This window comes from Rhinolophus ferrumequinum, chromosome 3 (assembly GCF_004115265.2).
Source record: "Rhinolophus ferrumequinum isolate MPI-CBG mRhiFer1 chromosome 3, mRhiFer1_v1.p, whole genome shotgun sequence".
Classification (NCBI taxonomy): Eukaryota; Metazoa; Chordata; class Mammalia; order Chiroptera; family Rhinolophidae; genus Rhinolophus; species Rhinolophus ferrumequinum.
The window spans coordinates 854,548-880,517 of record NC_046286.1 but is presented as its reverse complement, the minus strand read 5'-3'; the positions used below and the strand labels follow the sequence as shown (position 1 = coordinate 880,517).

At 38.7% G+C, this 25,970-nt stretch overlaps 1 pseudogene; it reads left to right on the top strand.

The window, feature by feature from the left end:
* The first annotated feature begins 16,285 nt into the window (after positions 1-16,285).
* On the top strand, positions 16,286-17,067 carry LOC117020263 (UBX domain-containing protein 2A-like; annotated as a pseudogene).
* The last annotated feature ends 8,903 nt before the right edge of the window (positions 17,068-25,970 follow it).

The window sequence follows — 25,970 nt, the reverse complement described above, 5'->3', positions numbered from 1 at the left end:
TTGAAAGGACAACTTGACTTGGAAAAAAGGCCTGGAAGTACACATTGTTCCCCAATAAAGTCCTATTCCCCTTCCCCAATAAAATCTTTAAAAAAAAGAGTGACATGAAAATGCTAGTAAGACTTGGAATCAACATATTAGAATTGATCAAGAAATTAGTGTTAGATTAGCTGATTTAGAGACCACTGTAGTTTTTCTTGGAGATCAATTAGAGAATCTCCATACCATGATTACTTTAAAATGTGATTGGAATGTTTCCACTTACTGTGTGATTCTTTTCTCTTACAACCAAACTAGGACCCCGTGGTCGGAGGTACGAGCTCACCTCCGGGGACGTGCTCCCAACTTCACTGTAGATATTCTACAGCTACAACAAGAAGTAGGTCAAATGTCTCATGCCACGCTCCCACTCCTCCCAGGAGAGGAGACGCTTTCCGTGGCTGCGGAAGAACTATCTTATTTGAATCCACTCACTTGGGTGAAAATCCTAAGTGGAGGATTTGTGGGTGCAATTGCACTTCTGTTAATTATTCTTATTCTATTTTGTTTAGTCCTCAGGTGTGAATAACAAGCCCTCTGACGGGTAGTAAATGAGGAAACTGCCAAGTCTGTGTTTCTCCTACTACAAAAACAAAAAGGGGGAGATGTTGCCTTACAGCTGCCAAACCATTTGTTCCTCCCGCGCTCTTCCCAGGATTTCACAAGGGAGTGCCCTCAGCAAACTGAGGCTCAATGGAGAGATATCAGAAAAGCTCCTTTGAGGGGAAGTCTCAGCAAACTGAGACCCGATGGAATCATATTGGTCCCTCCCCTTCAATGGATTCCTTGGAGTTTTGCGTGTGTGTGAAGGCAAAGTTCAGGCTGGAATACAATGGGAACTTTCAGAAAGACAGCCAGCAGGCTACATAACACACAGATCTTGAGATTAACAATCTTTTACCTCCTTAGAAGGTAACCAATAAAAGCTATGTGTTGGCCCGATTCGGGGTCAGTCCTTGAGGCTTGGGTCCCTTGGCCTGCTTGCACCCTATTCTTGGCTACTGACTTTTCTTAGCCCTGCGCCACCTTTCTCACTTCCCACAGCTCATCTCGTGCGGGAGGTGACAGGAAACCACCTCAAGGATGATGTAGATGCCTGATCACTGTGCTGTACACCTGAAGCTGAAGTTGAACGATAATGAATGTCGGCTACAATTTTATATATATATTATATGTATATAACCTATATACATATATACGCATATATGTATGCATATATATGTATATATTGATATACATAGATATAGATATATATATTATATATATGTATATATGTATATACATAGTCACAGGATGTGGAGTGACTACACTCAGCACAAGGAATAGTCACAGCATGAGGAATAGAGTCATTGGAACTGTAACAGCTATATACGGTATCAGAGGGGTAGTAGATTGGGAGTGTGGGGTCATCACTTTGTGAGGGGTATAAATGTCTAACTATTACATTGTTTTGTACACCTGAAACTAAAAAGAAAAGAAATGCATCCATTATCTTCACGATAATCATTAGAATTAAGTAATTTTAATTTCACATCTGTTAAAACTTCTATTGCAAAGAAGAAATTTTTATTGTATTGTTTTGAAAGAAAAACATACAGAGCAATTTTTCTGCAAGAAACTTGTGCAAACCAATGTGAGATCTAAATTCTTTCAAAATATATACAACAGGAAAAAAATGGCATATTTGGTTTTTTTGTTGTTGTTGTTGTTTTATTTTTTTAAGATTGGAAGGTTGACACTGTTGAAAGAGTCAACAGTTCTTCATTCCTGTAATCTGGCTCAGACCTGCTGATAACTGACTGTGGTTCTAGTATCAGACATAATTTCTTTTTTAGGGATCTTTTTCCCTTTTAGTGTTTTTCTATTTTTTAAATAATTTTTTATTTATCATTTACAGTTGACATACAATATTACATTAGTTTCAGGTGCACAACATAGTGATAAAATGTTTATATAACTTATGAAGTGATCACCCCAATAAGTCTAGTACACATCTGATACCATACACAGTTATTACAATATTATCGACTATATTCCCTATGCTGTACTTTACATCCCTATGACTGTTTTGTAACTAATTTATTTTTTCATTACAAATTTACTTCTTAATCCCTTCCTCCTTTTCACCAATCCCTACAATCCCCTTTCATCTGGCAGCCATTAAAGTGTTCTCTGTATCTATGAGTTTGTTTCTGTTTTGTTTGTTCGTTTATTTTGTTCTTTAGATTCCATAATAAGTGAAATCATATGGTATTTCTCTTTCACTGTCTGACTTACTACACTCAGCACAGTACCCTCTAGATCCACCCATGCTGTTGCAGATGGCAAAATTTAATTCTTTTTTATGGCTGAATGATATTTCATTACATATATGTATCACTTCCTCTGTACCAACTATCCATTGACAAACACCTTGATTGCCTCCATGTCTTAGCTGTTGTAAATAATGCTGCAATTAACATATGGATGCACATGGCCATTCAAAGTACAGTTTTGAGTTTCTTCAGATAAATACCCAGAAGTGGCATTACTGGGTCCTTCTTTTCCTCTTGTTATAACATTTGTTTTAAAGTGTATTTTCTCTGGTATAAGTATTGCTACAACAGCCTTTTATTTCTTTGTTTCCATTTTCATGAAATATATTTTTCTATCCCTTTTCTTTCAGTCGTTGTGTGTCTTTCAATCTATAGGCAGCATAGTGGTCTGACAATTAAGTTCGCCAACTTGCACCCATGTGCTTACATTGGCAGCACTGTACAAACAGCTCAGTAAGGTTTCATAACCTTGGTACATCAGTGTCTCACAGCTGTGTTCGTGTCGATGTGTGGAAGTGTCTTGCTGAGTGACGTTCATTATTGTTGTTGCATGTTTTTGTGTGCCATTGCAAGAATGTCTGAGCTTGAATTACAGTAATGAACAAACATTAAAATTCTTGTTAAACTTGGCAATAGTGGATTCCGGTCATCAAAATGGCGGTGTGAGGTAAGCCTCTGTAAAGCTCCCCTGGAATTTGCAACAGGTCGAACAACAGTGGCTCCACGGAGGACTCCCTGCACAGCAGCCAGGCAAGACGAGGAGGCCCACTACTGAATTCACCTAGGGGTGGGTGAATCGCACGAGCGGGGGAGGCGGGAAGGGAGAGGTGAGGAGGCGGAGCTGCGCTCGGGCCAGCGCAGGACGCAGACCTAGCTCAGTGCTCCGAGCTCACTGCATCCCGGAACTACCCCAGCTGAGGGAGAGGGAAGAGCTCGGACTGCAAGGGCTCTGCTTATGGCCCACAGGGCTGAGGGGGCAGCATGTGACACGGCTGAGCTCAACGCTCACGGCGGAAGCCTCGGAGAAAAGACTGAGGGAAGAAGGCTGAAAACAGTGGTTTAAGCCCTCACTACCGAGCAGAGAACGGAGGCCTTAGGCACTGAGACTAGCCGCCCCCTCCCTACCCTCCCAGAGCTCACCCCACCCCCACCTGCCGGGTGCTAGAAGCAGAACAGTGGCAGTGTCAGATCAAAAGAACAGAATGTTTGCTGTTCTAAGAACTGTGGACCGCAGACACAGATTTGCAGCCCAGCTGGTTCCGGCAGGGGGGAGGGAGCTGTGGAAACAGGACTGGCTGTGGTGGTGGTCGCCGCCATTGTTCTGGGCCACCTCTCACAACTCACCCCGCCCCTGTCCTCACCTATCTGGGCAGATCCCTACAGGAGTAAACAGAACTGCTGAAATATACGGGTTCTGCATCTGGTGCAGGAAGAGCTTTGGAACTTCAAAAGCTTCCGTATACCCACAGGGACAATGCACCCCGTGACCCAGGCGAACTATTAACAGAGAAGAAGCCCGTCTCCCAGGGAATCCCTCAGTGTGTGAGAAGCTGGAATAGTGCAGAGAAAACATAGCACTACCGTGTGAGAGAGAAAAAAAAGGCTGCAGTCAGAGGGAAAATAAAACATTCTACCAAAAAGTACTGGAAAAACAAAAGAAAGTCCTCTTCCTATCAACCTGTTGCAGAAGCCACTCCTGTAAATGTCTAGGAAGAGAAATAATAAATCACTAATTGCCATGAATAACCAAGGCAACAAGACAGCTCAGAAAGAAAGTGAAAAGTCTCCACAAAAGGAACTTAAAGATATGGAAATGGAAATATGTGCCTTAAATGACAGAGAATTCAAGATTGCAGTTCTGAAAAAACTCAATGAGATGCAAGAAAACACAGAAAGGCAGTTTAATGAATTCACAAACACAATCAAAGAAAAACATGAGCATTTTACAAAAGAGATTGAAATTTTAAAAAAGAACCAAATAGAATTTCTGGAGATTAAGAACTTAATAGAAGAAATTAAGAATGAAATAACCAGCATAGGTAGTAGAGTTGACGAGATAGAGGAAAGAATCAGTGACACCGAAGATAGAAACCTGGAAATGACACAGATGGAAGAAGAAAGAGACTTGAGACTTAAAAGAAATGAAAGAACTCTACAAGAACTTTCTGACTCCATCAGAAAGAGCAATATAAGAATCATGGGCATACCAGAAGGAGAAGAGAGAAGAGAACAGAGAATATATTGAAAAAAATTCTTGATAAGAACTTCCCAAACTTGTGGACAGAACTGGATCCTCAAATCCAAGAAGGAAATAGAACACATAATTACCTCAATCCCAACAGGTCTTCTCCAAGGCACATTGTATTGAAACTGTCTAAAATCAACAACAAAGAAAGAATTCTCAAGGCAGCCAGGGAAAAGAAGATGGTAACCTACAAAGGAAAGCCCATCAGATTTTTCAGCAGAAACTCTACAAGCCAGGAGGGAGAGGAACCAAATATTCAAACTATTGAAAGAGAAAACTAATGAGCCAAGAATAATATATCCAGCAAAGATATCCTTTAGATATGAAGGAGGAATAAAGACCTTTCCAGACATACAGAAGCTGAGGGAATTTTCTAATACACAACCTGCACTACAAGAAATACTAAAGGAGGCTATTTGATCACTATCAACAGGGACAATGTGTGGCAACCAAAACATAAAAAGGGGGAGAGTAATGATCTGAACCGGAATATGGGAATGGAGAAAGTAAGCGTGCTGAAGAAAATGGAATATCCTAAATATCAAACTTCCTTTTACATAAACTTAAGAGTAACCACTCAAAAAACAATCCAGAACTGAAATACATACTGTAATAAAAGAAGAAACAGAGGGAAACATCATAGAATACCACCACACAGAAATCATATACAACAACAAAAAGGCAAAGAAACAATGGAGATACAGCCTTACCAGAAAACTAAAGATAGAATGACAGGAAATCCTCACATATCAATAATCACCCTAAATGTAAATGGACTGAACTCACCAATAAAAAGGCACAGGGTAGCAGATTGGATCAAAAAATGAAACCCAACCATATGCTGTCTCCAAAAGACACATCTCAACTACAAAGACAAGCATAGACTCAAAGTGAAAGGATAGAAATTGACACTCCAAGCAAATAGTACCCAGAGAAAAATCAGGTGTAGGCATAATGATATCAGATGAAACAGACTTCTGGGTGAAAAAGATAACAAGAGACAAAGATGGACATTTCATAATGGTAAAGGGGACTATACAACAAGAAGACATAACAGTCATCAATATTTATTCCCCCAATCAGGAAGCACCGACATATACCAAACAACTACTAACAGAACTAAAGGGAGAAATTGACCAAAACACAATTATACTAGGGGACTTAAATACATCATTGACAGCTATGGATAGATCATCCAAACAGAAAATAAATAACGAAATAGCAGCCCTAAATGACACATTAGATGAAATGGACATAATTGACATATATAGAGCACTTCATCCTAAAACATCAGACTATACATTCTTTTCTAGTGTACCTGGAACATTCTCAAGGATAGACCATATATTGGGACATAAAATCAGCCTCAGCAAAATTTAAGATGATTGAAATCAAACCAAGCATATTCTCTGATCACAAGGCTCAAGGCTTTGAAATTGGATATCAACTGCAAAAAGAAAGCAGGAAAAAACACAAATACACGGAGATTAAACAACATACTATTAAAGAACGATTGGGTCAAAGAAAAATGAGAGAGAGATCAAAAGATACATAGAAACAAATGAAAATGAAAATACATCCTACCAAAATTTTTGGGATGCAGCGAAAGCAGTTTTAAGAGGGAAATTTATATCATTACAGGCCTATCTCAAGAAACAAGAAAAATCCCAAATAAATAACCTCATGTTACACCTTAAAGAACTAGAAAAGAAGAACAAGTGAAACCCAAGGTCAGCAGAAGAAAGGAAATAACAAAAATCAGAGCAGAACTAAATGAAATAGAGAACAAAAAGACAATAGAAAAAATTAATGTGACAAAGAGCTGGTTCTTTGAAAAGATTAACAAAATTGACAAACCCTTGGCTAGACTCACTAAGATAAAAAGAGAGAAGACACTAATTAACAAAATCAGAAACGAAAAAGGGGAAGTTATCACGGACACCACAGAAATACAAAGGATCATCCAAGAATTCTATGAAGGACTATATGCTACCAAATTCAATAATCTAGAAGAAATGGACAAGTTCTTAGAAACATATAGCCTTCCTAGGATGAACCATGAAGAACTGGAAAATCTAAACAGACCGATCACCAGTAACGAAATTAAATCAGTCATCCAAAACCTTCCCAAAAGCTAAAGTCTGGGACCAGATGGCTTCACTAGTGAATTCTACCAAACCTTCAAAGAGGATCTAATACCAATCCTGCTCAAACTCTTCCAAAATATTGAAGAAGAGACAGTACTCCCTAACTCATTTTATGAGGCCAACATTACCCTGATACCAAAACCTGGTAAGGACAACACAAAAAAGGAATGCTACAGACCAATATCTCTGATGAATACAGATGCAAAAATCCTAAACAAAATTCTAGCAAATCGAATACAACAATGCATTAAAAAGATTATTCATCACGACCAAGTGGGGTTCATCCTCGGGGCACAAGGATGGTTCAACATCCACAAATCCGTCAATGTGATACATCACATAAACAAAATAAAGGACAAAAATCATATGATTATATCAATTGATGCAGAAAAAGCATTTGACAAGATACAACATCCTTTTATGATTAAAACACTTAATAAAATAAATATGGAAGGAAAATACCTTAACATAATAAAGGCCATCTATAACAAGCCCTCAGCTAATCTCATAATTAATGGTGAAAAACTGAAGCCCTTTGTTCTACGTTCAGGAACACGGCAGGGCTGTCCCCTATGACCTCTCCTTTTCAACATAGTGTTGGAAGTCCTTGCCAGAGCAATCAAGCAAGAGAAAGAAATAAAAGGCATCCACATTGGGAATGAGGAAGTTAAATTATCACTCTTTGCAGATGACATGATGCTATATATAGAAAACCCTAAAGACTCCACCAAAAAGCTATTAGAAACAATCAACGAATACAGTAAAGTTGCCGGCTACAAATTCAACGTACAAAAGTCCATTGCATTCCTATATACTAACACTGAAATCTCAGAAAAAGAAACACAAAAAACAATTCCTTTTGCAATTGCAGCAAAAAAGAATAAAATACCTAGGAATAAACTTAACCAAGGATGTGAAGGACCTATATGCTGAAAACTATAAGACATTTTTTAAAGAAATTGAAGAAAACGCAAAGAAATGGAAAGACATTCCGTGCTCATGGATTGGAAGAATCAACATAGTTTAAATGGCCATAATACCCAAAGCAATATACAGATTTAATGCAATCCCCATCAAAACCCAATGGCATTTTTTAACGAAATAGAAGAAAAAATCATCAGATTTGTTTGGAACCAGAAAAGACCTCGAATAGCCAAAGCAATCTTAAGAAAAAAGAACAATACTGGAGGTATCACACTCCCTGACTTTAGCTTGTACTACATGGCTACAATAATCAAAACAGCATGGTATTGGCAGAAAAACAGACACATAGACCAATGGAGTAGAATTGAGAACCCAGAAATAAAACCATAAATATGGACAGATAATTTTTGACAAAGAAGCTAAAAACATACAATGGAGGAAAGACAGCCTCTTCAATAAATGGTGCTGGGAGAACTGGATAGCCACGTGCAAAAGAATGAAACTGGACTGCTATCTGTCACCTTGTACCAAAATTAATTCAACATGGATCAAAGACTTAAGCATAAGACCTGAAACAATAAACTGCATAGAAAAAACATGGGTGCTAAATCTATGGACCTTGGGTTCAAAGAGCATTTCATGAATTTGACTCCAAAGGCAATGAAAGTAAAAGCTAAAATAAATGAGTGGGACTATATGAAACTTAAAAGCTTCTGCACAGCAAACGAAACCATCGACAAAATAAAGAGGCAACCAACTGAATGGGAGAAGATTTTTGCAAACAGTGCCTCCGATAAGGGGATAATATCCAAAATATACAAGGAACACATGAAACTCAACAACAAAAAACAAACAACCCAATTGAAAAATGGGCAGACGACCTGAAGAGACATTTCTCCAAAGAGGACATACAAATGGCAAATAGACATATGAAAAAATGCTCAACATCATTAATCATCAGAGAAATGCAAATAAAAACCACAATGAGATATCACCTCACCCCAGTCAGAATGGCTATCATCAACAAGACAAATAGTAATAAGTATTGGAGAGGCTGTGGAGAAAACGGAAACCTCATACACTCTTGGTGGGAATGCAGATTGGTGCAGTCGTTATGGAAGGCAGTGTGGAGGTTCCTCAAAAAATTACGAATAGAATTACCATATGACCCAGCAATCCCTCTCCTGGGTATCTACCCAAAAAATCTGAAAACATTTATCCATAAAGACACGTATGCTCCAATGTTCATTGCAGCTTTGTTTACGGTGGCCAAGACATGGAAACAACCAAAATGTCCTTCGATAGATGAATGGATAAAGAAGTTGTGGTATATATACACAATGGAATATTATTCGACAGTAAGAAAAGATGATATAGGAACATTTGTGACAACATGGGTGCATCTTGAGAGTATGATGCTAAGCGAAATAAGTCAGACAGAAAAAGCAGAGAACCATATGATTTCACTGACATGTGGTATATAAACCAAAAACAACAAAAGAACAAGACCAACAAATGAGAAACAAGAACTCATAGACACAGACAATAGTTTAGTGGTTACCAGCGGGTAAGAGGGGTAGGGAGTGGGAGATGAGGGTAAGGGGGATCAAATATATGGTGATGGAAGGAGAACTGACTCTGGTTGTTGAACACACAGTGGGATTTATAGATGATGTAATACAGAATTGTACACCTGAAATCTATGTAATTTTACTAACAATTGTCACCCCAACAATTTAAAAAACAAAGGAAAGAAAAACACTCTGGATCATTTCTAACTCTGGAATGAACACTCTGGATCATTCAGCTATTATGAGCTGAGTTTTTTTATTTACTTTATCTTTTATCCTTCTGCATCTAGTATAACATTTACATAACAAGAGAGGAATAATAACAGTGGTCTGATAACATAAATTAAAAACAATGTGACTGATATTCGGTAAGGAAAGCTTGAAGGGAGTAAACATCTCAGCCAGCCAAATAACCCTTTACATACGTGTTTATATTTTTTATTAAACAAATAATGTTTTTCTCCTTCATTTACTGCCATCTGGACTTTATGATAGGTTTGGCCTGATGAACAAAGAATTTTAGCTTTTTTATGCTCTAAAATTTCTAATTTTTCTTCTGGCAGTTTCCAAAGAAATAACTTCATGGGGAAGATTGAGTTCAATCTCCCAGTACATTTGATTTTCAGTGTTGTGTTAACATAAGTCTTATTAGCCTCGGGTAAAGTTACTTTGCCTATAACCTCAGTATTACACCATATTCATGTAGCATTTAATATAAATTTAATGTTATTACAATAGAAGTTACTTATAATAACAGAGTAATTCTCTAAACCTTCCCGACACAAATGTCCCTGTCACCGCCCTACTCAACCTATTATTGTATATTGGGGTAGATACGATAAGCCAGGTTGCATGAATTCAGAATTTCATATAGTTTGAGGACAAAAACCATTTATCTCTTTTGTTTTCATAATCTGATAATGACATGGGTTCCCATTTAAAAAGTGTTCTTTTTAAAATATGGCCTATCTATCTCCCATTGGAAGTACTCAAGTGTTATTAAAAATAGTTCCTAATCAAAATATTGAAATATTGAAATTTTTAGTTTAGGATTTAGCTGGGATGCCTGAGCTGTTAGAATACAGCATCATAAGTTACATTTTCCATCTGAAAATTTCCAAAGCCCAGGGGGACGATGAGAGTCCTACAGGTGTTCAGCCTGGGCTTCTCCACCCATTAGAGTTGGCTACTGTTTTGTAACCATTTTAGATTTCATTTGTATTAACATGGATAACAGACTTTGTTGAGTTAAGGTACCAGCATTAATTAGTAAATTGTGCAATTAATAGAAGGTAATCAGATTTATGAGCCTAATCCAAATAGATATGTAAGCAATTTATGTGTAGTAGAAAAAGAATTCAAATCATTCTAAGTTAAAATGAGGTAGTGCTTGTTTGATGGATTATTTCTATTCTTTGTGCCATCATAATTTTCAGCTGATTTTCAAGCAGTGGGAAAGACAATAGACTATGACTTTGCATGTTACAAACAACATCAGCAAACCTATCAGTATCATGATAACAATATATAACAGAGATCGACACAATGTTCCTAATCCTGAAGGTAGACAGCTAAGCCAGTTTTGTAGTGGGCCATCTTTTCTTATTTCTTGTAGCCATTTTTGTAACCTTTTTAAATCCAGTCTCTACTTCTTCTGAGGTGTTTATATATGTACAACAGGTAGTGAAAGCAATGATACATACTCCACCTTGTTTAGTCAGCAAGTAGTCAAGGGCTATGTGATCGTCAAGGACCACTCCAGCAAGAGAATCTAGAGACTTTTGTTAGGCAGCAGTAGTCTTAGCCATCTCTTTGGCTCTTTGTCTGATGGTGGCGAATAAATTTCTAATTGTATCCCTATTGACATGTCCCATGGCATTCAGGGTTAGTACGCCAAGTATAGTTTAATGCTGACATTATAACTGGCCAGTATTTCCCTTTTGGGCCTTATGATCTGCACTTGGCTCTGTTGAAACAACTTTTTGTTAAAATAATTTGTCCTGTGGAAAGGCAGGGGGTTTTTATGAGTAGATAAGGGAGTGACAAATTGCCCCAACAAACCAAGTCCTTCGATTTGCCAACTGTCTAAACATCAATGTGCCCATCCTATAGTTGGCAGAACTTCTCCTATACCACAAATAAAAATGAATCTGGGCGGGCACAAATCACCCCCCAAGTGTATTTTTGTTTATGGATTCATTCATAGGTATGATTGAGAGAATCCCTTTCAACTAAGGGTGAAACCACTTACATGTTTTCCAGAATCTATAAGGATAGTACTCAATGGAAGGAACAAGTTTACGTAATTTGGTTATATTTTTCTTTTCAATTTTGTCATGTAGACATCAAGTAAGGAAAAGATTGGGATGGGGCAGGATTAAATTAAAATGTGGTGGAGATGACAGAGGAGAATGAAAGGAAGGGATGGATGTCTCCAGTTCTTGAGTAATGTCTACCTGAAAAGTGAAGTTGGATGGGGGTTTGTCTGGCAAGACAGTGACATAAGGAACGGTAACAAAGTTTGGTAACAAGAGCAACTAGTGGTAAATATTGGTCTCTTGCTGATTTAGGGAATTGGTGACCTATCCAACAATCAGTTAGATTTCCTACCTTAGCATTACTTTGGGAGAGTTTTACCAAAATGACATCTTTCCAGGCATTAGAGAGAGTAATGAGAGAGAGAGTAATGAGAGAGAGTAAGGAGAGAGAGGGAGAGAGAGAGAGAGAGAGAGAGAGAGAGAGAGAGAGAGAGAGAGAGGAAAAGGGGAAGATTTCAGTTTATGATGATGTTGACAATCTTCTTCACAATATAGAATAGCCTTATAAACAAAGATCAGCAATAGATAAAGCCAAGACATTTAAGAGACAGGTGTGATACAGGCTTGGTCTTGTTTATTGTGGACAGTTGTTTACTTCAGTTGTCACTGGCTTCTCATATTCAAAGAGTTTTGATGTTTGTTGTAGGCAGAGGTGAGTGTCAGAAATTGGGGTAGATGTGTGTTTGTGGTCAGGTGCCCTTTCTAAATGAAAAATGTGAATCCATGAATTAACTCCTTTAAGTTTAGCTGCATATCAATTAGTAATAACTGAGAGGGTCCCTGCCAACAAAGTTGCAGGGAATGTTTTATTTATTTATTTATTTTTATTTATTTATTTTTTTGGGGGGGGAATGTTTTATTTGATGTCTCTTCCAATAAACAAAACCTCCTGGTTGTAAGCCATGGTCTTTGAAGTCTTTGTTTCATGGGAGTGCACTGTGAAATAAATGTTATTAACTTATTATTTTCTTTAAGTTGATGAATGAGTCCTTGACAATAATGTAGAATGTCTCCTTTTAGTAAGGTTCATTCATATGCTGCATCACCCACATGGATTGGGCAGCTGGTAACTATTTCATAACAAGAAAGGGTATTTTTACCAAAGGGGTAGATTGAGAAGCGCTATAGGGAGAGCTTTTGGACAAGGGAGTTTAAAAGCTTCTGATAATTTAGCTAGTTGAGTTCTTTTTGTACCATTGGTAGATTAGACCAATCCAGAGGACAGAGGGTAATAAGCAATTAAAATTCTGTGGAATAGGCCAAATGTTACAAATGTATTGCATTCTTTGCCCATTGAAATGAGTCCCTTGGTCATTATGTAATTCAGAGGGAATTCCTCAAGTGGGAATTATTTTTTTCCAACAATAATTTGCCTATCATTAAGGCTGTTGCTCTCTTGCAAGGGAATGCCTCAACCCAGTGAGAAAACATACAAATCATAACTAGTACATATTTATATCTTTGATATGGTGACATTTGTATAAAATCCAATTATCATCTGGACTAAAAGTGTCCCTGGGATCCATGGAGTGGTTTTCCAGGGTTATATTTTGGACAAATAGAACATCTGCTATATACTTTATGAGCTACTATAGGAGAAGGTTTCCAGTAATATTATTTACTCCAAGAAATAATCTTTTCATGACCCCAATGTGTTAGCTCACGGACATGTTAGAGTTGAGCCCCTATAGGTAAGACCGGTTTCCCATGGGTTCCAAGCCATATCTGTTTTGGTCAAATGTTCCCCCTTTTTGCTGGCATATCTTCTTTCCTTCCTCTGTAGCTGTCCTTTGTAACTGTAAAACAGAGTCTTTTGTTGATTTAATAGGGAGCAAGGAACATTGCTGAGTTTGGACAGTTTTATTGGTTAGTGCTGCCTGTTTAGCTGCGGTATCAACTAAATGAATCCCATTTGCTTCCATGGTGGCAGCTTTAGAATGTCCTGGAATTTTGGAAATTGCCAACTGTGTCTTCATTGCTGTATACCATCTAATAATTCTGAAACCTGTTTTCCATTCTTATAGGCTGCTGTGAGGAAGATAAGAATCCTCATTTTTTCCCCATAACATTCCAAAGTCATGAGCCACACCAAAGGCATACTGTTGGTATAAATATTGGCACTTTGATCTTTGGCCAATTGACAAGTTCTGGTTAAAGTAATTACTTTAGCTTGCTAGGCAGGTATTATTTCAGGTAATAAGAACTTTCAGTTATATCCAACACAGAGGTTATTGCATATCCAGCTAGGTAATGTTTCTGTTCATCTTTTTTTTTTTTTTTTTGGTAGATTTTACTGGGGAAGGGGAACACGACTTTATTGGGGAACACTGTGTACTTCCAGGCCTTTTTTTCCAAGTCAAGTTGTTGTCCTTTCAATCTTAGTTGTGGAGGGTGCCATTCAGCTTCAAATTGCTGTCCTTTCAGTCTTAGTTATGGAGGGCGCAGCTCAGCTCCAGGTCCAGTTGCCGTTGCTAGTTGCAGGGGGTGCAGCCCACCATCCCTTGTGGGACTCGAGGAGTTGAACCAGCAACCTTGTGGTTGAGAGCCCACTGGCCCATGTGGGAATCGAACTGGCAGCCTTTGGAGTTAGGAGCACAGAGCTCCAACCGCCTGAGCCACTGGGCCAGCCCTCTGTTCATCTTTTAAATAAGATCCATCTATAGACCAAATTAAGTCAGTGTTATCAGTAGGAGTTTCCTATAATTATTCCTAAGAGCAAGAGGTGATCAGTAAGTAAAACACAATAATGGGTTTCTTTCTTCTGTGTACAAAAAAAAAAAAAAAAAAAGTTGTAAAGTGGCTGGGTGAGACTGTTACATGTAGCTTCTAATGGCAGAGTAGGTAAATGCTGTGTTTGCCTCCTCTCATGACCACATTAAAATTACAACTAAACTACAGAAAAACCATCACTGAGAATTGCCTGAAGTCTAGCTGAACAGAAGTCCTACAAATAAAGATATAGAGAAGCCACAGTAAGATGGTAGAGGGACAGAGACACAGAATGGGCTTGTCCCACATGTGGAGTGCTTAAAAATCGAGAGGGACATCTTGGCTGTGGAGGTACTCCTGAGGAGCAAGAGGTCCCAGCCCCACACCAGGTTCCCCAGCCCAGCGTTCCAATGCTGGGAAGAGAAGACCCCATAACTTGTGGCTTTGAAAACCAACAGAGACTGTGGCTGAGTGAGGGCAGCTGGAGTCCCAGGTGATCCTCCTAAAGGGCCCAAGCACAGACTTACTTGCTGATGGACTCACTTGCTTAGAACTCCAGTGCTGGGGCAGCAGCTTAAAAGGTGACAGGGACATACAGGGAGGAACTGAATTGTCTGGCTGAGGGCTGAAGGCTGGAAGGGCAGTTTTCTCCCATACAAAAGTGCTGGCAGAAGACATTGTTCCTTTGTTAAGCCCTCCCCCAACCCAGTGTGCCGACCAGATGCAGGTGGGTGCCTTATCTGAGTCTGCATCAACCTGGCTAACACCATTTGCCCCACCCTGATGATTCCCTGGAACCCCACCCCACCCAACTTGCAGGCCCACCCATGCTGCTTCCCATGGCTTTTGCATACAAATGGCCTGTTAGGCTTATGCTGAGAACTTTCCTAAAAATCTCTCAAAGTTTACAAACCCCAAACAAGCAGCATCTGGCGTCAGCATGCCCTGTACCTCTTGTTAAGCAGGCCCAAGCCTGGCATTAGGGGCAGCCAGGCTCAGTTCAAGGCTTAGCCTCTCCCAGGCACCTCTAAACCCAGCACCAGTGGTAACCATCTGCAGATCACTTTGTAGCTCATACCAAGTGGCCCTGGGAAGGTCACAGGCAGTGACTGAACTTGGCCTGCACCAGAGCTCTTCCCAAGAAGTCCCAGAACCACCACATCCAGTGGCCAGCTTCAGACCACATCAGAGCACCACCCAACCAAATCCACAAACCACATACCTAAAGGACAGATTAGGCAGGCACCAGACCCCTGCTAAAGTGAATCCTACTCTGTAAAGTCAGCCCTTGCACTACAACCCCTCCACTGTAATCATAGTCAGTCTTCACAACCAATTAGCCTGAGGGCCAATCCCCATCATGGACATGCAAACAGCAACCGAGACTCAACTATAATAGGAAGGCAAACACAACCCACACAAGAGATACACCTGCAGCACCTGGCTCAGGTGACCAAGGAGACTGTGCCACTGTGCCCCACAGGACACCTACTACATGAGACCACTCTACTAAGACCAGGAGACATAGCTGCTCTAACTAATACATAGAAACAAAAGCCAGGAGGCAGCCAAAATGGGGAGACTAAGAAACACATCCCAAGTGAAAGAACAGGACAAAGATCCAGAAAAAGAACTAAACAAAATGGAGACAAACAATCTACCAGACACAGAGTTCCAAATACTGGTTATAAAGATGTTCAATGATCTAAGGGAGAACGTCAATAAAGAAATAGGAAACACAAACAGGGAGATAGAAAACATATAGCTCTCGGTCCGTGCTGAGCTGGCTTAGGCGTGCGCCGGGCGCCTGGCTGTGGTCACCAAGGGAGGCGGTCCCAGCAACGCGGCCCGCGAGCTTGAGAGGGTCTTCTGGGGACAGCAGTGCTCCAAATCTGAGGAGCTCCAGCCCGGCGGCGGCAGTGCCCGCGGCCTCTGAGTGAATTGAGGATGAGGCCGCGAGGGGATCAGCGCATCGCGGCCCCCTCCAGCAGCCACGCCTGAAGTAAGGTAAAAGAGAATGAAAGAAGTAGATAATCTTGAAAGTATAAAAGAAGAATGGGTTTGTGAAACAGGATCTGACAACCAACCTCTCAGTGATAATCAACAAACTACCTGTGAATATTTTGTTGACAGCCTTTTTGAGGTAGCTCAGAAGGTACCTCAGAAGGTAGCCAAATGCTTGTCTCCCACTGAACAGAAAAAACAGTTAGATGTAAGTATAAAATTATGGAAAAATGGATTTACAGTCGATGATTTCAGAAGTTATTCTGATGGTGCAAGTCAACAGTTTCTGAACTCCATCAAAAAAGGGGAATTACCGTTAGAATTACGGGGAACTTTTGACAAAGAGGAGATGGATGTTAAAGTCTAGGATAAGAAAAATGAAGTATGTATGTCAACGAAGCCTGTGTTCCAGCCCTTCTCAGGACAGGGTCACAAACTGGGAAGCGCCACACCAAAAATTGTTTCTAAAGCAAAGAGTAATGAAGTTGAGAAGGAAAAGACCTTGTGTGCAGTCCCACTAAATAACCTGGAACCCATCACTAATATACAGATCTGGTTAGCCAATGGGAAAAGGATTGTTCAGAAATTTAACATTTCTCATAGGATAAGCCACATCAAAGACTTCATCGAAAACTACCAAGGATCTCAAAGAAGTCCTCCCTTTTCTCTGGCAACAGCTCTTCCTGTCCCAGATTGCTAGATGAAACACTAACATTGGAAGAAGCAGATTTACAGAATGCTGTAATCATTCAGAGACTCCAAAAAAACACTGAACCTTTTAGAGAACTTTCCTAACACTGATTTTTGAAACACTAATGGAAAGTTTGCAGAGAAACGATGGTTGTAAGTGGACATGCAAACCAAAATGGGGGAAAGGAAAAGTCAGATTCACTGGACTTTTGGCCTGAATACTATATAACTCCCTCCAGATGAGAAGATTTTTAAATAAGTACAAGTTAGGAAAGTAGACAATGACTGTAAACTATATTCAATGCACTTTTTCCAAAGGCTACTCAGAAAAATACACTTATTTTCAAATATCAATTATTCAACATAAGATATATTAAATAGCTGTGTCATTTAAATCTTAATATGGTATAAATTAGCAAATATGTTCACAGCATCATTCATGTAAACACCATTCTAAAACAGCAGTGGTTTATTTAAATGTTAGCTATCTCAGAATTTTTAAATAGCAGTATGTTAAAGAAAAATTATACATAGCAGGTTATAAGCATCAATGTAATTATTTTATACCTCAGACACACTCAAAAGGCTGGAAGGAATTGTTTTTACCACAGCTATGCCTAAAGCTCAGTGTTCTCATTTTGCGTTCCGTAATGGCAAGATATTCTCAAATATTAATTTGTCAACAGTATCTAAGACATATTTTCATTTCAGAATAAAATTCTGTAGTTTAGTATAATTTCAGTATTAATCTGCCTATCCACATTTCTACATTTTTGAGAAGTGTAATTTTTAAAAAATTCTTTTCTCTCCAGGAGCCCCAGTCATCACCTATTGTATTTTCTTTAAAAAATTAAGGATTTGTTCTTGGCTAACACTTGGAATAAGCCATTCATTTGCGAGTATTTAGAATCTAATATTGTGTTGTCACATCGCTAATTAATATTTTTAAATACATCATGTAAAGTTTGGTTTTCTATTCCGTACATTAGAACCAACCTGTGTGTACGTGAAAGGATTATTTATTACATTATGATGTCACCAAGGAAAACATGCTTTGTTTCTTAGGCTTGAAAACTGATTAGACTTCAATATTTCACTGTCAGAGTAAATGTCCTTGCCCGAAAATAAGTTAGGAAGCTTTTTCTGCAAATGATCTATTGAATTCTATTTAAAGTGAAATATACATTGAGTATGCCAAGGAATGAAGACGTGCCTGTCAGCAGTGATGTAGGGCAGTGGACAATGGGGAAAGAGCAGTTTTCAAACTTTTTGGTCTCAAGACCTTTTGTTTATGTGGATGATTTATATGTTATATTAAAAATGAAGAGTTATAAAATATTCATTTAAAAAAATAAACACATTAATGTAAACATTAAAAAAAACCATAAAAAAGAACCAGTCAGAAATGAAGAATACAATAACTGAAGCAAAGAATACGTTAGAGGGAATCAAGAGTAAATTAGATGAAACAGAGGACTGAATCACTGATTTGGAAGATAAGGTAGCAGAAAACCCAATCAGACAACCAAGAGGAAAAGAATCCAAAAAATAAGGATAGTTTAAGGGGACTTTGGGAAAATGTCAAGCATACCAACTTTCACATCATAGGGGCACCAGGAGAAGAGAGAGAGAGCAAGGAATTGATAACCTATTTGAGGAAACAGCAATGGAAAACTTCCCTAACCTAGTGAAGGGAATAGACATACAATTCTAGGAAGTGCAGAGAGTTCCAAACAAGATGAACCCAAAGAGGTCTACATCATAATTAAAATGCCAAAGATTAAAGACAAAGAACCTTAAAAGCAGCAAGACAAAAGCTTGCATAAGACTGTCAGCAGATTTCTCAACAGAAATTTTGCAGGCCAGAAAATATTGGCACAAAATATTCAAAGTGTTGAAAAACAAGGAACTATAACCAAGATTACTCTACCCAGTAAAGCTATCATTTAGAATCTGGTGACAGATAAAGAGCTTCCCAGACAAGAAAAAGCTAAAAGAGTTCATCACCACCAAACCAGTATTACAAGAAATGTTAGAAGGACTTCCTTAAGAAGAAGAAAAAAAGATTAAAAAAATGAATAATAAGATGGCAATAACTACGCATCTATCAACAATTACTTTAAATGTAAATGGATTAAATGCTCTAATCAAAAGATAGGGTGGCTGAATGGAAAAGAAAACAAGACCCTTACATATGCTGCCTACGAGAGACTCACTTCAGATTGAAAGACACACTCAGACTTAAAGTGAAGGGATAGAAAAAAGATATTTCACAAAAAGGGAAACAAAAAATAAAAATCTAGAATAGCAATACTTACACCAGACAAAATAAACTTGAAAACAGAGGCTATAACAAGAGACAAAGAAGATCCAGTAATCCCACTTCTGGGTATTTATCAAAAGAAACCTAAAACACTACTTCAAAGGGACATGTGCATCCATATGTTCATTGCAACATTGTTTACAATAATTAAGACACGGAGGCAGCCTGGGTGTTTATCAACAGATGAATGGATAAAGAGGTGGTACATATATACAATGGAATATTACTCAGGCATAAAAAAGAATGAAATCTTGCTATCTGCAACAACATGGATGGACCTACAGGGTATTGTGCTGAGTGAAATAAGTCAGACAGTGAAAGACAAATACCATATGATTTCACTTATATGTGGAGTCTAAAAGTCAAAATACAACAAAACAGAAACAAACTCAAAGATACAGAGAATATTTTGATGGTTGCCAGATGGGAGGAGAGTTGTGAGGTATGGAGGAAGTGGGAGAAGGAATTAAGCACAAATTGGTAGCTACAAAATAGTCATGGGAATGTAAAGTACAGCATAAGGAATATAGTCAATAGTATGGTAATAACTATGTATGATGTCAGATGGGTACTAGACTTATTGGGGTGATCACTTCATAAGTTATATAACTGTCTAATCACTATGTTGTATACCTGAAACTAATATAATATTGTATGTCAACTGTAATTTTAAAATATTTTTTTAAAAATCAGACCAGCCTATGGGCATAATAAAGAATTGAAATAGTCCTCAGGAGAAAAAAAAGACTGTTACATCAAGCTAAAGTAATATTAAGTGCAGAAAGCAGGAGTACTTCATAAAAGAAGTGCTGAGTGTGATGACAGTTCAATTAAGATTCAACAGAGTGAGGAACACACATGGTTAAAGGAGAGCCCTTAACCATGTATCTCTTCTGTTTGCTTGCATAATATGACGGTAGCAGAGATGGCCATCATACTAGGAGCGAGCCCTTTTGCTACTGAGTCAAATTGTTGGCTATAATATTCTATAGGTCTGTGGTGATCTCCATGTTTTTGAGTCAAAACTCTGTAAAGTAAATATGAGTTAGGTGCCCCTTTGTGCCTTCCACTTGTTGCGTCAGGGGAACGCTCTGTCCAGGTGGCACCTGGACATTGACTCCCCCGTCAGCAGGAGTAAACCCGGGCAGGCCTTGCCAGCCCCCCTGGTTGAACAATAGCTGACCCACCGGTGGAACACATGAATAGGATCACGTAGGTTGCCCTGTGGCTATATTAACTTCATGTACATTGTGAAACTGCTGGAATCATGTCCCCTGCCTTCTACCCTAGATAATTACCTTGTGATTTATTGGCACTATGAAACTTGTGATTCATTGTCACCATGCTTGCTGATTATAATCGTTATGGCCTAACATTCTTTCCAAACTGGTAATCTACTAGAAAAAACCCTATAAAATTAGTGTCAGTGTGCATGGAGAATGCGTATTCGACACCCAAATTCTGTGACCACGTAAAACATAGCCCCTGGCTGCCACAAACTCCTAAAGCATTTTCTTTATTTTCATGTATAAAAAGGAAGAAAGGAAGTTTATAATTAAGGTAGCCCAAAGTGGGAGCTTTTGATAATTTTTCCTTTAGCGCGTCTACTGCTTGTTTCCCTTTGGAGATCCACTGGATTGGATTAGGCTGATCTTATTATAATAAGACACATGGAGCTGAGCCGTTATTAAAAATTTGAAACCCAGTTGCAACAGTATCCAGTCAATCCTAGAAATTCCCTAAGCTGTTTCTTAGTTTTTGGAAGAGAAAAAGCTAGAATTCCTCTGAGGCTTTCAGGGTTAATTAATAGTCCATATTTAGACATAAAATGTCCAAGTTAGTTTCACTGGGGTAAATAGAATCGAAGCTTGTGTTTCAAGACTTTATGTCCCTTTTTGGCTAGCTGTTGTAACAAATAAATTGTGTCCTTTTCGAAGTCTAATAAAGTCCTGGAACACAAAAGTAAATCATGCACATATTGGATCAGAGTGGAATCTCTGGAAAATTCAGCATAATTTAAATCAGCCTTTAATGGTTGTGAGAAATATGTGAGACTCTCTGTATATGCCTGGGGTATTATGATCCAAGAGAATTGGTGACTTTCCCAGGTGAAGGTAAAAAGATATTGACTGTTCTTTTCTACAGAAATACTGAAAAAGGCACTACATAAATCTATTACTGAAAAATATTGTCAATCCTCAGAAATGCAAGATAAAAGAGTATGTGAATTTGGGACCACAAGATGTCTAGGAATAACAATTTTGTTTATAGCTCTTAGATCTTGTACAAATCTCCATTCTTTCCCATTAAGTTTATTTAATGGAAGGATAAGAGTATTACAGGGGTTTGTGCATGGAATTATAATCTCTCTAAGTGATCTTGTATAATGGGCTTAATTCAGGCTAGTGCATCAGGTCTTAAAGGATATTGACAAATATTAGGTAGAGGCAAAATATTGTTAGTAGTTATTTTGATAGGAGTAGCTGAGTTAATCTTACCAATATTCATACTGAACAGAGCCCAGAGCTGGTATAGGAACATCCTGTAGTCAATGTTCAGTCTCAAAATTAGTTTCCTCTTGTTGAGGTTGCTTTAAAATTATTGATTTTTCAGTTGATTCAATGCCTGATCCATATAGTTCTAAATACATTTTGCCCCTTTGCGAAAGGATATGTGGATGTCATGGGTTTCAAGAAAGTTTCATCATATTAGGTGAATTGGGGCATACATATTTTTTTTTTAATTGGGGAACAGTGTGTACTTCCAGGATTTTTTCCTGGAAGTCAAGTTGTTGTCCTTTCAGTCTTAGTTGTGGAGGGCGCAGCTCAGCTCCAGGTCCAGTTGCTATTGCTAGTTGCAGGAGGCGCAGCCCACCATCCCTTGCGGGAGTCGAACCGGCAACCTTGTGGTTGAGAGGACGGGCTTCAACCAAATGAGCCATCTGGGAGCTTAGCTGCAGCTCAGCTTAAGGTGCCGTGTTCAATCTTAGTTGCAGGGGCCAGAGCCCCACCATCCCTTGCGGGAGTCAAAGAGTCCAACCAGCAACCTTGTGGTTGAGAGCCCACGCTCCAACCAACTGAGCCATCTGGCCCTGGCCCATGTGGGAATCTAACCAGCAGCCTTCTGCAGTAGGACCATGGAGCTCCAACTGCCTGAGCCACCAGACCGGCCCCCGAATTGGGGCATATTTGACTAATGAAAATATATGTTGCCTTATAGCATTCCCTAGCTGGGAGGGAATAAGTTTTAACTTAAAAATAGACATTGATTCATTAGATATCCCTACCATTTTTATAGAAGTTTTTCTGGAGGAAGAGGGTAATTTAATTGAGTAGAAACAGATAAAGTAGCCTTGGTATCTAAAAGGACCTTGGTAGTTTTGCCCTTTATAATAATTTCAATTTCTTCTGAAGTATTAATAAGGAAAGGGGGAAATGTCCTCTCCTAATCCTCAGAGCAGCCCTATTCTTGCGTCTGTTTCTTTACTTTTTTTTAATCCCATTTCAGTTTTCTGCATTTTTAAAGACGATCTGGCTAGTTACAATAAAAGTAGACTCTCTTTTCTCCTTGTTGAAAAGTCCTTTGAAGAGTTCTGATCTGACTGCTTAATCGTTGGAGGTGTAAATTCATGCTTTGAGTGGCTTTACCCTTTTCTTTCTTTGGAGTAGTTTTAGATGAATGATCCGCCAGAATTGCTAGCTTATTAGCATTCATGATTGACCAGCTTAATTTATGTTGTTTCATCAGAGTTACAAGCTCTTCATCTAATCCTTCCAAAAGTGCTGAACTGAGCAATGAATCATTTTAATGATCATTAAAACTGTCTGGAGATAGTCCTGAATGTTGTTTGAAATTTTTGTCAAATCATTCAGAGAAACCAAGTAAGGTTTTCACGTACATTGCCAGATGTTAGTCCAGTCTACTTTTTTGGGGAAAAGTTCAGGAATGGCTTGGTAAAACTGACGGGCTAATTCTCTGTATTTATCCCAGCCTCTTTCTCTTTGTCTTAAAATTTTTTTCTATAGGTTGTTCCCAGCGAGCCTTATTTACCCATCTGTTGCCTTACTTTCAGCAACCAATAGATATATCAGTAGGAACAGGTCTGAAAAACCAGGATCATATGTTCTCACAGATAAATTACTTAGCAGATCTGATACAGTCTTGGAGGGGAATCAGGAACATCTTTAGTTGGATTTCTTTCTTCTGTTCTAGTACAAGCAGTATAAATTATTATTGGTTCTCCCCTTCCTGAGACTGGATTTTCCAAGGGAAAATTTCTGGTCTTTCTAGTTTTTTCAGGTTTGGCTCTTTATTTTTAGTGTATTCTTTAGTCCTTGGAGGTGAAAGCAGCAGAGAAAAAAGAGAGGGAAGGGGCGGGGGCGAGGAAAAGAAGGTCAGTCAGAGATGCAAGGGAAGTAGGTTGTTGGCAGTGAGTTTCTTCGGAAGCCCTTTGTAATTCAGATAGTCTCCAAATTTTTTTTAACTTCCTGAGGGAAGAGATGTTATCTGTGTCCTGTCTTGAGGCTTCTAGTTTCCCATCAAAGTAAGCTTCCCATTGATTTTGTTTAATTTTAGAGTTAACTTTTTCCAATTATGCACGGAAATATTAATTTGGATGTATAAAAAGTTCCCCATTTCAGCCACCTTAAATTAAAATAATTTTTAGATAAATCTTCCCATTTCTGTAAATGCTTGCAAGTGAAAACTCTATATGAACATTCATGAATTCTGCAGGAGTACTAGTAGGTGGTTATTTATGTTGGGGCTTGTCAGCTTTGGAGGAACAATTTTTCATTTTGTATTTAGTTTCCTTTTGAAATTTGTGGAGTCTGAACAAGCTTCTAGGGATATTATGTTGTGCGTTGACTGCCTTGGGCTTTTACTTCCTGAGTCACTCGAACCTGCTTACATGCCTCGATTTCTCCTTCTGGCTGTCTAATACAAATATGAGAACTTGAAGCACTGGATGGCCAGTCCTTCTGCACACATCCCTGGATGAGTCAATTATGTAACTAAAATGTTAATACCTATGTAATACCCTATGGGGCCACTTCACACCTTGAGATTTCCCCAAGCACCTCCACAAAGATTTTCAATTAGTTAAGAATACCTGAAATTCAGGCTGGCTGGAATTTCAGGTATTCTTAAGCTCCTTTTTCTTTGGAGCTGACCGAGTTCAGTCTTTCATTGAACTAGCAAATATATTTTTTGTTCAGACTCTCAGACAGCAAGTGAGACCAAAACATAAAAATGGCCACCCTTTCCTCTTTCCCCTTATCTTTTAGTGCCACCTTGAGGATTTTCTAAGAACAGCTCAAATAAAGTCAGGACCTGCAACCAAAAGCAGGGGAGGTCTGGGATTCCAAAAGAGAACTCATCCAAGTTCAGCCACTGTGAAGCAGGGAACAGGTGGGGCACAGTGGGCCCCTGCTGTCACGTAGCACTGGGTCCATGTCTGCAGGGCACTCCTGGGTGGTCTTCTCTGGAATCTTGTTCACAGCGCCAAAGTAGATGTCCACGAAAGAAATTCCAAAACCAAAGAAAGGTGTCAAGAGTTCATTTGAGCCAAGGCTGAGGGCCATACATGGAAGCAAAATTTCAAAGGTTGAGAAAATGCTCCAAGGAATAGCAGTTTATTTCATATGTCAGAATCAAAAGAGAAGACATAAGAAAGGTTACATGATATCTTTTAGTGATAGATTAGGGAGGTGAGAAAAAGTAAAGCACGGAAATCTCTAGGACTGGATAACAAGAAAATAGGGAGACACATACTTCTCTTACATGGGTGGGTACAGGATAGTCAATATTTAACATGTACAATTTACAGAAGTATGTGGGCAAAAGATAACAGCGAGGAATGTTGAGGTTATCGTCTCACCCAGGTACCAGGGTGTTTCATTCTGATATTTTAAATACGTTATTCTGATGCACAAAAACAACGGACAGGGCTTGCTTCAGGTAAAGATTGATCTACAATATAGGCCTAGGTCGTGACTTCCCATTCTGACCGGCTCAGGTAGGAATTCTAATGATCAGAACACTCCGTGTGGTTACTTTCAGTTATTGAGCTTGTCAGGCCTGCCAGGTGGCCCCCTTTCATTCACAGTATTTTCTCTACTGTTTGTAGGTTTGAAAAAGTCCATCATAATCCTAAAAAGTATGTCATGATAGTATTCCATTTCGCATTCTGGGGTAATGGCATCATCATCACACAGGGATTAAAATTCTTAATTCAAAATTAAAAGTTGAATTTCTCATTGCTTACTATAAAATACATTTTCATTAACTTTTGAACTAAAAGATATTTATATAAAAGTCCCTAAATTTGGAATACAATGTATATTAAAGGACAACTCGAGTCATATAATAGATTCGCTCAGCTTTGCCTTCTTTCTAGTCAAAGCCCAGCAGTTAATGGCTGTTAGCATTCAAATGACTTTCATTTTAAAAGGCTGTTATATATATATATATTTTTTTTTTAGCCCACAGACCAGTATTAGTACAAAAGGTAGCACACAACTTCTTGGTAGCACACTACTATTTCTTTATTAGTTAATCTTTTGTTAGAAAAGAGACAGACTTTAAACTGTTTAGTTCATGTAACTTTTAGGTTTTCATCTAGAGACAGTCATTTGTTCTGGCCCCAATACCAAAGTATCCTTCATGTGAAAGATGCAAACAAATT